General features: G+C 34.7%; 1 protein-coding gene across 3 annotated transcripts in view; it reads right to left on the reverse strand.

Annotated features, from left to right (window-relative positions):
* The window catches only part of ITP (Ion transport peptide), a 62536-nt gene that overhangs the window by 34157 nt on the left and 13296 nt on the right, over positions 1-15083 (reverse strand). Inside the window, exon 1 of one of the 3 annotated variants that reach the window (XM_074186122.1) lies at positions 14081-14318. The exons of 1 other annotated variant lie outside the window; for it this stretch is intronic. The gene's annotated coding sequence lies outside the window, so the exon portion shown is untranslated. Of the gene's footprint in view, positions 1-14080; positions 14319-15083 lie in introns of those variants that run through there. One more of the 3 variants, XM_074186120.1, reaches the window with a different exon arrangement.

Raw genomic sequence — 15083 nt, forward strand, 5'->3', positions numbered from 1 at the left:
ATATAATCACCCAGGAAAACCTGAGGTTACTTAGATTCGCAAACAATTACTCAATAACGTTTGTTTGAAGGTGATTGACAATAGCTGAAAAAACCAACCAATAGCTGAAAATAACAATTACATTGAGCAAAAAACCCTGAGATGAAATTACTTCACTTTTGTAACTATAATTTCAATTCAGGGTTTTTTTGCTTAATATATTTTTTATTTTCAGTTACTGGTTTTTATTTCCCATTTGTATTGGATCATTAAGGGATTTCAAATCATTTTATATAATTTCAGACAATGGAAGTCCAAACTAATGAAATTCAATTACCATATGCTTGGTTCTTGATTCCTATGTATAATACACATTTTCACACTTGTGAATTGTTTTTTTATTTTTTTTAATAGAAAGGCGTTACATCATTTATTTATTTGTTTATTGCAAATATTCTATTGTACTTCTGCAGACGTACTTTTCACATGGTTGAATAAACTTTTATTTCATTGTATTTCACTAATCAAAACGCACTCTTTCCCTTGTGTTACATTTCAACAAATCTCAACGTGATTAAGAAAAGAGAAATGAAACTTTCTATGTTTTTCACAACTTTTATTTGTAACTAACGTTACTGCAGTTTTGTCCTATACGATTTTCAAACTAATACAATAAACTAACTCAACGTGATTCTTGTTTGAATTTCTTAATCAGTTTAAATTTTTCAACTATCTCAAAAATATCACCCTCGTAGGCTCGTTCAAATCCCTGTAGGCAGGAAAAATGTGTTAAATCTAACGTCATCTGTGAAGAAATTCTCCAATTTCTGACGCCTACGATTTTCTGAGAGATATCAACTTATACGCCATTTATGACATCGTAAAAATGCTTCCACTACACTGAAAAGCTTTTAATCGCTAGTCTTACTCTAACTGTTAATAATTGGAATGAAATGTTATAAAATAAATAAAACGGGACCATACTTAACCGATAATGTTCATTATTGGATATGATTATTGGATTGGATAATATCGCGTTCAAGAAAGGGGATGATCAGTAACGTTTTGTCGAAAAAGCTTTTTATGACTATCTACTTTTCCAGTCCAACACAGACAGGTAGAAGAAACTATTGTTAGTTCGATAGAAAAAGAAGAGAGCAGTACGTTAACTCCAACCCCGTGTTGTTAATCGTCTTTTGACTTGTCAAGTTCCTACTAGTAGGCCTACAGATTCTCAAGTAAGCAGCATTGGCCTAACCTCTGTATAGATATTGACAGTTCTGACCAGTTATTTAACTCCAAACCAGAGTTTTGTAAAACTACGAGTTTGACAAGTAACTTAGTGCTGTTACTTATATCATTATTTTGTTACATTCATGTATATAATGTTAAACGTTATAAGTATATTTTAACTATTGCTTTATACTGTTGTTTCTCAAGCCTTACTCATCTATTTGAAAGAATTTGAAACTCTGCACAAACTACAACACTATATTTGTGTTTATTTGGATAAAACACAATTACTTTGGTTCATCATATTGAAAAATCATGAATTTGAAAAAGAATTCTTTGAAATATCAAGTTTTTTCGATTATGAAAACTGTAAATATTAGTTTGAAAGCCTTTATTTGTTACCCTGTTTTTCAAAAACAAAATTGTTACCTTGTTTGTTACCCTGTTTTTCAAAAACAAAATTGTGGAAATAATCTGTGTTCTTCCTAATTCATTTCATTTCCCAACTTCCTTGAACATGTCTAGAAATTGAATACGATTATTATTATTAAATGGCGGAACCAATCAGAATACATCACAGACCACTTGTGGTAAATAACTAATCTTCAAATACCGTGAACAGTCATAAGAAAGAAGGTCTCTAAGGTATCCTAACCTGATCCTAATCTGAATGTGGCTATATTTGAACTTTCATGATCATAGAATGCTCAGATCATCAGTTACCAATCTACGGCGACAAGAGGTTTTATATCTGGAGAAAAATTTGGCTGAATATGTGAAAGAAACCAAGTAGATATAAATTCTACAAAAAACCAGACATCAATTTCCTCAAATCGAATAGCAATCTACCAATCTATGATATTAATACTGCTACTGTCCAGAAAGATATACTATATGTAGATATATACAGTATTAGACTGTTCTTGCTGCTGAGACACCAAAAGCAAATTTGTTGTTCATGTTGGTGATCAGCAAGTTTCGATTTGCTATCATATTGCTAGAAATTCAGTAGTGGTATAGTTTGTAATATAGTCATTGCCTACCGTTAAGTCTCCCAAATCACACATAAACGGCAAAAAATTGATCTTGGATACGTTTAGAAATGAACAATTGGTGTTACAATTTAATTTTAATGCTTCAATGTCATTATTATTAGTATTCTCGAGTGAAGGATATCAATAAACAAGGAATCGTTGATATATTATGAAAAGAGAAGAGGTCCCAATATTGATTCTTGTGGCACTCCCCAATTGAGTGGTATAAACCTCTTATAGAAAAAGAAATACAGGGACATTGGTGTTTTTCTTTCTTGTGGAATTATTTGTTGTTCATTTTAAAAACACCTGAGAATCAGCATTCAACTATTGCAGAATTTTTGTCCAAACATGCGTGTTCAGGGAGCCTTACGTCATGTATGAACATCTGCAAAATTCTACACACATGTAATGAAGAGAAGAAAATGAATTTGTTGGGAGCCATGGAAATTCATAGGTAAATCAAGTAGAAACCAGAAATATATAACCCTAAACAAGCAATTCGATTTATGTAGGTCTCCACTGTTGAGTTTATAAGTTTGGCAGCCCCGGTAGTTGAATTTTTATAGTTAGCACCCCTGTTCCGAAAATTGATGCAATAGTAAATCGGACATTGATGGTAACAAAAATAATTGAAATAAGTGTTTAAGATAATATAATAGAAATGAAAAAGAATGCGATCAAGTGCAGTTGAGTTGGAGACTTCAATGTTTGTTCTTCTGTACTATCTTCGAAAGAACATAATTGAACATTGGTCCCAAAATGGATTCTCGAGGTGTTTTAACACTGTGATAAACTCCCCTGCAGTCATACTCTTCGTTTCAACGTAACATTCGATGAGACTGGACTAAAAGTCTTCAGTTTGGATGGCCCTACTGGTGGTCCGCGAGCTAGGCCTTCTGCTGAATGAATTCGCTCGTTTTATGACAGCATCACCTTCAGGGAAGTCCACTTCCCGGTAGAAACTGTACAACCTAATAACTTGTTTGGCGAGGTCGAATTTTTTTGCTGTCGCTTAAGAAAACCTTTCCGACGGCCTGTTTTGATACCAGCAAAACAACAGCTTGATTGGCGTTTTAGTAAAAACGTATATAATGATCTAATGAGTTATGGGTTGATCTGACACCACTTCTGAACAATATACAGTGTCACACATAAAGTCCGCATCAAGTGGGATTTTTTTTGTTCATCTCTTCAAGTTAGTAAATCAAAGTTTAACTGTTTGAAAAGTGCAGTAAAGAATAAATTATTGACTTTTCATTGATATTGTTTTTTAATTATGCTTATGTATTAAGCTATTTCGCAAAAAGTTGAAATAAAGTGAAATATTTATCTGTTTTTAAAAACTGTATCAACTTTGCATCATTTTTGGCATAATTTTTTCTGGTGTTTTGAATTTTTGCGAAATAAGTTGTATTTAGAATTGCAATTGGTAATAAAAATGCGTTGGAAAGATAAGTTAGGCATAAAGCACTAACTTTGTTGAGATTTGGCTAAATTTGAGAAATCGGCAAAGGTCAAATTTTCGAAAAACTGTAAAAAAACTAAATTTGTACTAGAGAGCTAAAAATTGGTATATGGGTGAAAATGAAAAAACAATCATCTTTTCTCTTTACCGATTTTCGAAATTTCGAGCAATAACTGCTTTTCTAAACATTTTTTGGAAAAAATGTCAAATTGGACAGGGAAGAAAAATCACTTGTTCGGTCATATGCATGTTATTTGGCATCATTTTTAAAGCACAACCTAATGGAGATATCAAAAGTTGCTTGAAGAGATGAACAAAAAAAATCCCATTTGATGCGGACTTTATGTGTGACACTGTATAAACATTCCGAACTGATTTGCTAAATTATGAGTTATTTTTGTATGAAAAATATATAATATCAAAAGCTTTATTTGCGACCAACAACACGGGTTTTGAAGGAATGATAATAATAAATCTGTCATTGCCAATAGTAAAACAATTTACAGAGAAATTTGTTAAACGTACGTACAATGCTTAATGAAAATATTTATGTGGAAATGAAAAAAACGGCAATAAATTATTCGTTACACATGAGTTCTATGAAATGACAAGTAGAAATATCACGATAGATGCGTGAAATTCAACAGAACTTTAAATAAGTAACGAGAAACGAAGGCATTAATAAGAGCAGTCAATTTGGAAGTTCAATAGTTTATATTCCACAAGCTCGTTATGGACGTTTTTTCAATGACAAAATCAAATTGTCTGTCCTGACAAAAGTATCATCAACATTCCTGCAGTTCCTTACAATAAAGTCATATGTGTACAGAGTAATTTTTTGTTGATTCGGCAATTAAAAGTTCATTTTGAATCAACATAAACCTCCAAATAGCGCGTGGTATCATTTCGTTCTGAAATATCCTTATTAATTCAATATTGGTAGTTTGTTGTGGCATTCATCCTAATAAAACTGGTAACCTCACACTTGTTTACATTAAATGGCACCAATTGTATATTAGTTTCAGTTGCTTTTGTAATTTAATAGAATCGTTAACACATCCGACTGTTTTAAAAAGCTTCAAATCATCTGCAAATATTAATTAATTGCAATTAAATGATTCACAATCGTACATAAAAATGAAATATAATAATGGACCCAAATTTGAACCTTGCGGTACTCCACTAGTAGCCACATCGATACATATCTGAGTTGAAACCGTGCCCTTTATTTCTTTGCATGATCTACACATCTATGTATAGAGTTACTTCTTTTGAAACTGAACGCTTTCTCCCTTTCTTTGAAAGATTCTCACATTTTTTTGGTACAAAGTTGGAGAAATAAAATGCCAAAACCTTTCTTTTCCAAAAAAGTATCAAGATCTTATTACGAATTATGAGGATTAACGCTATTTTATTCATGAGTTACGATAATCAAGACAAAAATTATGAGTGTGTGACAAAACTGACATTCAAGCAAGACAGATATTCAAGTGGGTGAAGTAAAATAATATTTTCAGAACGACCTAGTCAAAAAATCCATTGATGTGCTTGATGAGCAGCGTTCCAAGAAAATCACCACTTGCATACACAATTCTCAAGAAAACAAAGTTTTCACACCTGGCATCTGGCACGACTGTAATATCATAACCGTATATTTGTCGGAATTGCACGAAATTCATAAGACGCGAGTTTTTCTGGAATGTTTCCGAGTATAGTGCTGAGAGGTTAATTTGAAACTCGCAGATCTGTGTCTCCATCCCTCTGACTCTAATTCTGTTTCACACTCTTTCTTTGAACTGCTAAATGAGTTGAAGACATGAATTGTTCATGTCTAACTATGAGAAGGATGCAGTTTTCGACTGTCATATTTGTTTCAATGCATTGTTATGATCTAACTTCAGTTAGAGTATAGCAAAAAAGATGATAGCACAGCCAGCTATCGAAAGCGCTCACATACAATAAATAGAAGTTATGAAGCTTCAAATCCTTTATGTGACTTATGTGACACGTGTTTCGGGCTTTTGGCCCATCATCAGTATGGTGCAGCAAAGTGCAAGGATAGGCAACACTTGGTTGTCAAAATAACTACAAATGTACGGAGCCATCAGCAGAAGTCAGCCGCACATTTGTGATTTCTGTTGATAGATCTTGTGTTTACAAGAATACCATCACCACCGGGGCAGCTATAGCTAACCCGGCATTTCAGGTTAGCTTCCCAAATTTCTGCTACCGCAGTTGTCGGTTGATTGATCAAACCACCAACACCGACATAGAAACTTGGCAAGTTGACTTGGGTGTTACACCAATAGGTGGTTCCACTTATGTTTCACTGGCGTTTACGCAGTCATTTTCATTAAGTACTTTTCTTGGTTATTCGCATTTTGTCTTTCAGCTAAAAGGGGAAGGAAGCCAGGCTTCAACCTGAATAAAATCAAGATGGATAACGTCGCATTTTGTCTTTCAATTAATCAGGGAAGCTATAGATTACGCTGTAGACGACCCCTCTCGATATAGAAGGCCCCGACACTCTGTCGAATGAGGCCTCTATGTCCTCCGTTAACAGATGAATAATATCTTTATCCATCTCACCCCAGCCAAGTAGGGGTACACCGCGAAGGGCGGTATGGATATCTGAGGACTTTCATGCCACCATCAAAAATCAGTCATGACCCATTTGTCCCTCTGACAAAAACCAGCCCAAAGGGTAAGGGAGCAAGGCTCCAGCCTGATTAAAACAACAATGACCATCGGCACATTTTGTCTTCAATCGAGGACCGCCTGCCCGGTACTGACGATGCCCAATAGGCTGAAACAGCTGTCTACCGGTGGCTCTTTAGTACTTATCTATATATATATATAGATATATATATATATATATATATATATATATATATATATATATATATATATATATATATATATATATATGATATATATAATAGGTAACTCCTATTTAATTATATGCGAGCGCTTACGACAGCTAGTCGTGCTGCCATCATCGAGGTTCTACTCAAACTGTTAACCTCTTGTTTGTCCTTTTATGCGGTCTTAATTCAGGTACTTCAGGTACTTTAGGTAAATTTGCCTGTATTTAGGTTACACCAGGTAATATTCTTTGTGTTGGATTTCCATTGAATTTGCCATATTTGCTCATCAACATATGGTTACATCATCTGCAAACAGCATACATGATAACGGTGACAAGTTTTGCGGTAGGTCATTAATATATAAAATGAATAGGAGAGGACCTAATACAGACCCTTGGGGTGACCCATGTTTGATGATTCGGAACTCTGATTGAGAATCCTGGTATTGCACTATCTGGAATCTGTTCTTCTTGCTGAGGTCGCAAAGTGTCATATCAATTACTTTACATGTATTGTTAACAAATGAATGTAGTGTGAAAGGCAAGAAACGATTATCACTTAGAAAGAAACTAACACGATAAATAACAGAGTGTGGTCTTGGCTCTCAACTATATACGGAGTGGGATGCATTTTTATCAGCAAGTTAATTCAAAAGTAGGAAAGACAGAGCGCTAAAGTTTCCACCTCAGGGCAACTTTTCAAAATTGGAAAAGCCTAATGAAGTATAATAAGAAACCACAGAACCCAAAAATAGACTCTCTGCAACACTTTGAACTGTCGTAATTTCGAGATTGAAGTCGAAATCTGAGGTTAAAGTCGGATTTTCCAAGAAAAAAATGATAGAAATAGAATCCTGTGTGAGGCCAACTGAAGTTTAAAAGTTCAGTATTGTGTGCGTTGACTCGTATCTCCTGATTCTGGTTCACTGAACGATGATCATCAGACACCGATTTTTCGCAGATGTTAGCTTCACGACTAGTTTAGTTGATATAAGTGGGCACTGTTATGGATTTGTTTTCTTTATATCGGCAACAAATAGCAGAATAACGAATACCCGCTCGCTTGATTGTTATTATGTGGTTGTTTACGCTTTTGTTTTTCAGACACATTGGCGGTGAACGACTAAGACTCGCTAGGACTATTAAAGCGATACTCATTTACCACTCGAAACCGGATTTGGGGTAATAATAATGAAAAATATTATTGCTGCACAGAGAAATGATATTATTGACAAAGCATGTAGGTAATGAAATGAAGAATTGTTCAGTCGGATGAATAAAAACACAGATAATTGTGAAAAAACAATACGTAGGGTGAACTTGCCTAATGAATAATTAACACAGGTGATAGTCGGAGCGGAACATTTGACATAGTAAGGTTTTTTACTTGATATCTCCTTGGTACGTTTTCTTAAACGTTTCGTACTTGTATTGGGTTCCGTTATATCATTTGGGTGGACTGTTTTCAATATACATTATCCAAGCAATCTCCAACAAAGCCTCTAGTCAGTATTTTCTGTTCTTTGAACAGAATGCAAATGACGATAAATAACAGTACCTTCAAATTTAACTCTGAACGTATTAACATAACAATGGGTGTACCATAGGGCTCCATATTAGGTCCTATTTTGTTCATTCTGTATGTAAACAGTAGTTGAAGACAGTAGTTACACAGCCTATGCTGATGATTGTTCATCAATTGTCTCTGTATACAATACAACAATTCAAAAAAAAAAGTTAAAGTATCCAGTTTTTTTAACAGATTTAGTTTTCAACACAGATGAAACACAGGCTATTTGTATTCACAATCGCCAGAAAATTATTGAAAATCTCCAGTTCGATGTAAATAACATATCTTTAAACAGTAAGGGGAACGAATAGTTCCAATAAATTCGGCACTTCTCGTTCCCCACAACGGATTCAATAAACCCCGGAACCTATGGCAACACCGCTGTCTCGTCAATACCGTAAGAGTGACATAGATGGTAATATAGCACCCTCAGGGCCGCGTTATGTCGATGGATATAGGCCGAGACCGCATATGCTGGACATGCTGATAGCAAGTGCACTAGGGTCTCAGGCGTCTCGCGGCAGGCCCTGCACCTTGTGTCAGGAACCTCTATACCCATCACGCGACTGTGGTAGAGTAAGGTATTGAATACACCATCCTGGCAAGCTGAGTTCAGCTTACTCGACCTGAGGAAAGCGAAAGTCAGACGCTTTGATAAGCCAAGGTCTCCAATGTTAATGAAGAAGACCTCATGCATTGGCTTATCCTTGTGTTTCCGCAGAAGTGACCACAACTCGGTGACAGAGTTGTGGTCACCTCGTTCAGTGTCGAAAACTAAACCGAGTTCATCAGCTGCTCGGGCAGCTGCCCTAAAGAGAAATGCTCCAATTCCTGCTCTCTCATGGTCACGGACCATGAGAGGGCCATGGTTTCAAGTAGTTTATCCACATTGGTATCTTCGAGTACAAGAGATCAATCATTCATGACTTTTTGCAAGTGTATTAGTAGATCATTTGGCTCAACAATGTTCTCATCTAGCTTACGTGCAATTGATCAATTGGTGTCATTCAAAACTGCCCTGATAGAGAAGTTAGTTCTAGGAAAATAGCTTTTAGATTTATTTCGTGTAATATAAAAGTTTTTTTCGTGTTAGGCGATTTTCTGCTATAGAAAAAAGTGCGCAGAGAATTTGCATCGAATTTTGTGGAAAATGGAATTTAGTGCTCAAAAACACTTGAAATGTTGAAAGTGGCATACGTTGATTGTACTCTGAATCAGAAAAATATTCACAAGTGGTACAAGCGATCCAAATTTGTATGAAAGGGTCATAGGTGGTGACGAATCATGGGTATATGGTTATGACATCGAAACTGAAGTCCAGTCGTACCAATGGAAGAGCCTAGGAGACCCAAGACCAGAAAAGCACGGCAAGTTCAATCAAGTGTTAAGGTTTTGCTTAATGTTTTCTTCGATTATCGCGACCTAGTGCATCAGGAGCTCTTGCCGCATGGTCGTAGGGTCAATAAGGAGTATCATTTTGAAGTATTATCGCAGATTTTTTGTTGAGGTTTTGACTGAAAACGTAATGCAGTTCGTTGCGGGTTTTGCACTATGAAAGGTTTTATAAAAACAGCGACAAATGTTTCACATTAATGCTGTTCGAGGAAACCATAAAAAAATATATACCACGGTTTTTATAAAACATTTCAAAGTGAGTATCTCACAGTAAAATGCATTAGCGAGGTTTTGATTCCTTGGGTTATCTATGTTGCATTGATTTTTTAGTGAGGGACTAAATTGTTGAATATTTTTGTTAGATGATTATGAAAGTGGCAATTTTGAGTTGAACAAATAGTCTACTATATTTACGTTTTTTCCAAACAAAGTTATTGACGAGAAAGTGACCGTGTGAAAATTCATCAACTTTCATTTCAGTATGAGTCCATAGTTCACTTCAATTTGAATTTCGTTGAAAAAGTTGTACTAGAATGGATATCCTTCACATATTTACACAACGTAGTCATTCTATGTGTCACTCAGGTAAAAAATGTCTTGATCTCATATCCATATTATTATGTTTGATGAATTAATCTCGCATTATAAACAGTTTGTCACTTACTTTTCTGGTTACATTATTCATTGTACATTTCATTCCAGATTCATTTCGCTCTTACTCGTGTCATTAATATTTGATAGCGTATTTGTGCAAATTAAAAAATTATACATGTGTTTCGACAACGGAATGTAGTTTTCTACGTTGTTTACATCGATTTCCGGATCCAGAATTTGGGTGTGGAAAAAGAAGCATAACCAATTCAAAGCTGATGCTTTCATAAAATGAATATGGAATAAAGCCAATTTTGAACAAACATAAAAGCGTTTTCTTCCTTAGACCCGGTATTTTTTAGCCGATACCTGGATTTACTCTAAAATGTCATCTACGCAACTTCCACTGCTTATATAAAGAATGATCTTATATATAAAGAGAAGTGGTGTTTCAATAAGACGGTGCTTTCTCACATCACACACAAAATATGCCTAATTATTCAAATGGCAGATTTCGAGGACGATGGATTAACAAAGATACAATAAGGTGGCCTTCCTGCCCACCGCATTTTAGTCCGTTAGATTTTTGTGGGGATACATAAAACAATGTTTGATATTGAACACAGCTGAAGAAACTGATGTCTAGTGAAATATCTGTTGCATTTTGGCTTAATGCGCCTCAATGGAAGCAATAGCCATAAACACATAGAGAGAGAGAGAGAGCTCTGTTGCATTTTGTAAAAGTATTTAGTGAAAATATCACAATAAAGTTTTACTCAACACTTTTCAAAGCTTTACTTTGAATCTATTGAAATAATCCTGCTTTAAAAGCGCCAGCACAATATAGTAAACAAAATTATCTGTCCCAAAAGGGTCCATATGGATTGATATGATAGTTTATTTAAAAAAAACCGATTTATTTCAACAGGAGTACCCAGTTACAGGAAATGCTACAATTATAGAGTATACATGTAATATGTGCCCATATCACAATTTCATTTCATCGTCATGAGTATTATAATTTCTGTAAAACATCTTTTCAACAGCAGATTTTCGCGTATTGGGTACCTACATTTTTTTTAGCGTCTGGACAAGCCTTGGTTCTGTTAATTTTTTATTTCCGAAAATCCGCCTGAACGTTTTAGCAGATCATAAACAAAACACGGAACCAAAATAGATACTTACGGGTATTTTTACTTGAGAGATCAAAGATCTAACGTTCCTTTCTATGCATACATTAATATAATTCCAAAACAATTTGCATAACTAATTCGTTTTGATCTTTGGACATGATGCTTATTGGCATAATTAACAGGAAAAACATGAGTTTTTCAATATAGAATGTCGTCAGTAACTGTAATTGTGGTTACTTAGACGTCGTAACGATATTTGTATTGTACGCGTTCTGGGAATTGTAATTTTTTTTTGCTTGAGACAGATTCTTCTACAGTGGAAAATTCATTGATCTGGCTTTCATCTTCATACAAAATATGTTTGTATGTGAAAGTAACTTCTACACTACACATCTTTGTGAATAGTTGCTTTTGAATTCAATTACATTCTTCCTTCCTTTGGCAATTTCCCACATTTTTTGTATGAAGATAAAGAAGTAGAAAGCCAAAACATTTCTTTCCTAAAAACATGTTTTTCATCTGTCTTTCATGAAATTTTCTGAACCAGGCTAAACCGAATTGAAGGCAAGTACTTGAATGATGGTATTCTATAACCAGTGCCGATATTTTCTCAATGGGCTTATGAAAAAATATGACTCGACCCATTTCCCTCTCTCATGCTTCCTAGCTTTAGTTTATACAACTAGGAGTTTCGTGGTGGCTATACGCAGTACGGGGATGCCATGTGCTATCGTGGGGCTCCGTTTTATGTTGTGTTAGCCCATTGTGGTAGTTATTGAAATGTGTGAGAGTCTTTTAAAAAGTGAAGAATAAGCGGCCTCCTTTTTTCACGCCGGTATCCAGGCCGGAGCGGTTCGGATAAGCACGTAAAGGGAGCTGCATATGTAGAAAAAAAACCAAAAAGTCTCCCGAGCAGGAGGCGACTTAATATAAAATCAAATTGTTTTCATGATAAAAAAGTTCGACAAAAAATGGGTGGCAACATTGCTTCGAGCAAGACCGCTGCGCCCCCTGACGAAGCTCCTGTTAACCTTGATAGGAGGACTCTGGGCAAATGCGCCCGAGTGTGGAGCAACTGCCACGAATATAAGAGAGAGAGCGAGAGAGTTCATACAACTATGCTAAATGTTGAGATATTTTCTTTCTTTTCTTTCTTAGATTGATATTTAGTACTTTAAGGAAAGAATATTTCTAAAGAATGCCTTACAATGGTTACTTTTCTCAGAATTTCTTCATTATTATCGATAATTTTCTTGATGCCACATTGATAATTAAAAAAACTAGTGAGATGAATAACTTCAAAATAAAAACTTATTAATACAGTTTATTATATAATTTTCACTCTCTCAAGCGTAAAATATTATTTATTGTATTGCAAAATACGTGTCGCGGTTTTTGTAAAGCCCTTTATAGTCAAAATCATACAAAAAACTGTATTAATAAGTTTTAATATGGATTTTCATCAAGTATTAGCCAGTTCTATTAAACTTACTTCGAAATTATTCCATATCTTTCTCAATAACAGAAAAACTATAGTTTTTGTTTTTGTTTTTGTTGTGTTGTGCTATCCATTTGCATTTTGTTTGCTCAATTTTTTCTTTTCGACTTTTCGCAGACAGAAAATGTTTTAAATTTTGAAAATAATTTCATTAGTCGTGATTAAATTGCTTCTTCAATTGAAAAACAAATAGACGCGTGAACAGAGAAGTGTATAAATGAGAAATATAGAAAAATTATGAAAGTAAATTGCTAGTATGAAAGTGATTGAACCAGAACAAGGTCTACTAATTTTGGTTCTTTCACTTTCGGTTGTTTTCAAATCAACTAGAGCGAATTTCATTGAAAATGAGCTTATTCATTCATTGAACTTATTCGTTCAAACTGTAGTTTATTTATAGTATGGTAAGTTTATATTCTAAATTCAATCCTCTTTGTAACAAACGCGTCTTATTTAAACAATTATGTAACGGGGCTCTTACAAAATACATAGTACCGAAAAAAGTCAGCCTCTCTGATAAAGGCTGACTGAAATAGTGAACAAGCTGCGTAAAAATCTGATGTAATCCGCGGCAAAGTGTCAGAAGCGTACCTACTGAAAGTTAATTATATATCCCTTTCTTTCAGGCCAGATCAAAACACTTAGGTTGTTGTTAACCTTTCTCAAGAATGTGCGAATTGATCGGTATATCGTATTTTTGCGAGTAATCGCGAGAAAGTCTCCTAGGCTTTGCTTGTCGCAATAATAATTTCTCATAAATATCTCCAGAAGAATTTCCGAAGAACCAGTTTTTGCGCGCTACAAATACGAAAAAGTTATTCTCACAGCTTGGACAGTTAGAAATTGAACAACAAAATAAGGGCCTGCAAAATTTTTGCGGTGCTGTTTCAGATTTCTTTGCTTTCTGAAGTCGTTTTGATGTTTGTTTTCGTTACTTTCTATTTCGTAATTTATAGTTAGTTCTTATCCTGTCGCCTTTCAATTTTATTAATGAATAATGCCGGAGATTTTTACATGCACTAAAGTTTTAACATATCACAGAGCTGATTTGCCACACTTTACGTTTTATTTTTATAACTTGGAAACTATTGAACCAACTTTAATTTAATTTATACGTAGTAAATGTGAAAGCCATAAAAAATAGTGGTTATAATAGGACTGATGGTTTCGGAGGAATATACACCCAATTTTTGTATATACTCGTATGTTTGGCAGCTCCAAAAATGTATAACATGTGAATATACCGCCGTTTCAATGATATTCCATACATTACTGTCGAATCAATAACCGCTTTTTTTGAAAATAGCACTTACTTGTGTGAACTGTCTTGTTGAAGAAAGCCGTTCCAATCCAAAGTCCCTTGAAGAGTTCGAGCACTGGTAGGCTATGGAAACAAAACACAAAAACGCACAGCGTCGACAAAATGACAGTAGGTACTGATGAAGAAAGTTTAACGGCACGAAATTCAAGTTGCGGACTAAACTTTCAACTTTATCTCGCAAGTTAACGTAGATGCTGCGTATGGCTTATTACCACTCAGCAGAGAGAATCTCACGTTATATTATAGTTTCGATTCAGTTACGTATACGCCCCACTCTCTCTAATTATCTGTTTTTTATTGTGATTCAGCTTCTGGCTAGGTAGAAAATGGACGCATGGAAGGCGGCTCATGCGGCTCTCCATTACGGGGTGGTTTGTTTTTTTCTGAATCGCTTTTTGAGTTTGCGATGATGCAAGTTGGTTCGCGGAAAAGGATCCCATTTCGCGAAAGGCGCGAAATAATTCAGGGTAATATAACGATGCAGGAAAGTCCGGGATATGTACGAAGGCGACAGTGAACTAGTGAATGACGTTTGCTGGGAGATTTTAAAATTGAGGCGGTAAAAGGAAATTACATAAGCTTTTTTGACGAGAGCCCAACTAGCAAAATTATTTTATAATTTCATGGTGCTGCAACAGTTTTATTTTGTTGGTATTTTATAATTACTTCCAAAATGCTAACTGAATATATTAGACGAGTCGTGAACATAATACAGTTGTAAGCAATGAAAGTGTTTTATAAATTTGTCATAGAAACGTTTATAAAATATAATTAAAAAACCGTTATAAAATAGTCATGAAATTATCACAGAAACGTTTTTAGAATTAACTTATAAAACATATTTTCCAATAAAAGTAGCAGTTTTATAAACTGCTACAAAACAATTTATAAAACTATTCTATAATTGCTTCCTGTAGCTTCAATGAAATTATTTTATTGGAAGGCTTTCAGAGACAATTTTGTTTTCATTAACATATTGTCACTTTAATGATAAT

This window comes from Leptinotarsa decemlineata, unplaced genomic scaffold, assembly GCF_025532065.1.
Source record: "Leptinotarsa decemlineata unplaced genomic scaffold, Ldec_3_MD MMD2_tig00078422_RagTag_RagTag, whole genome shotgun sequence".
NCBI lineage: Eukaryota > Metazoa > Arthropoda > Insecta > Coleoptera > Chrysomelidae > Leptinotarsa > Leptinotarsa decemlineata.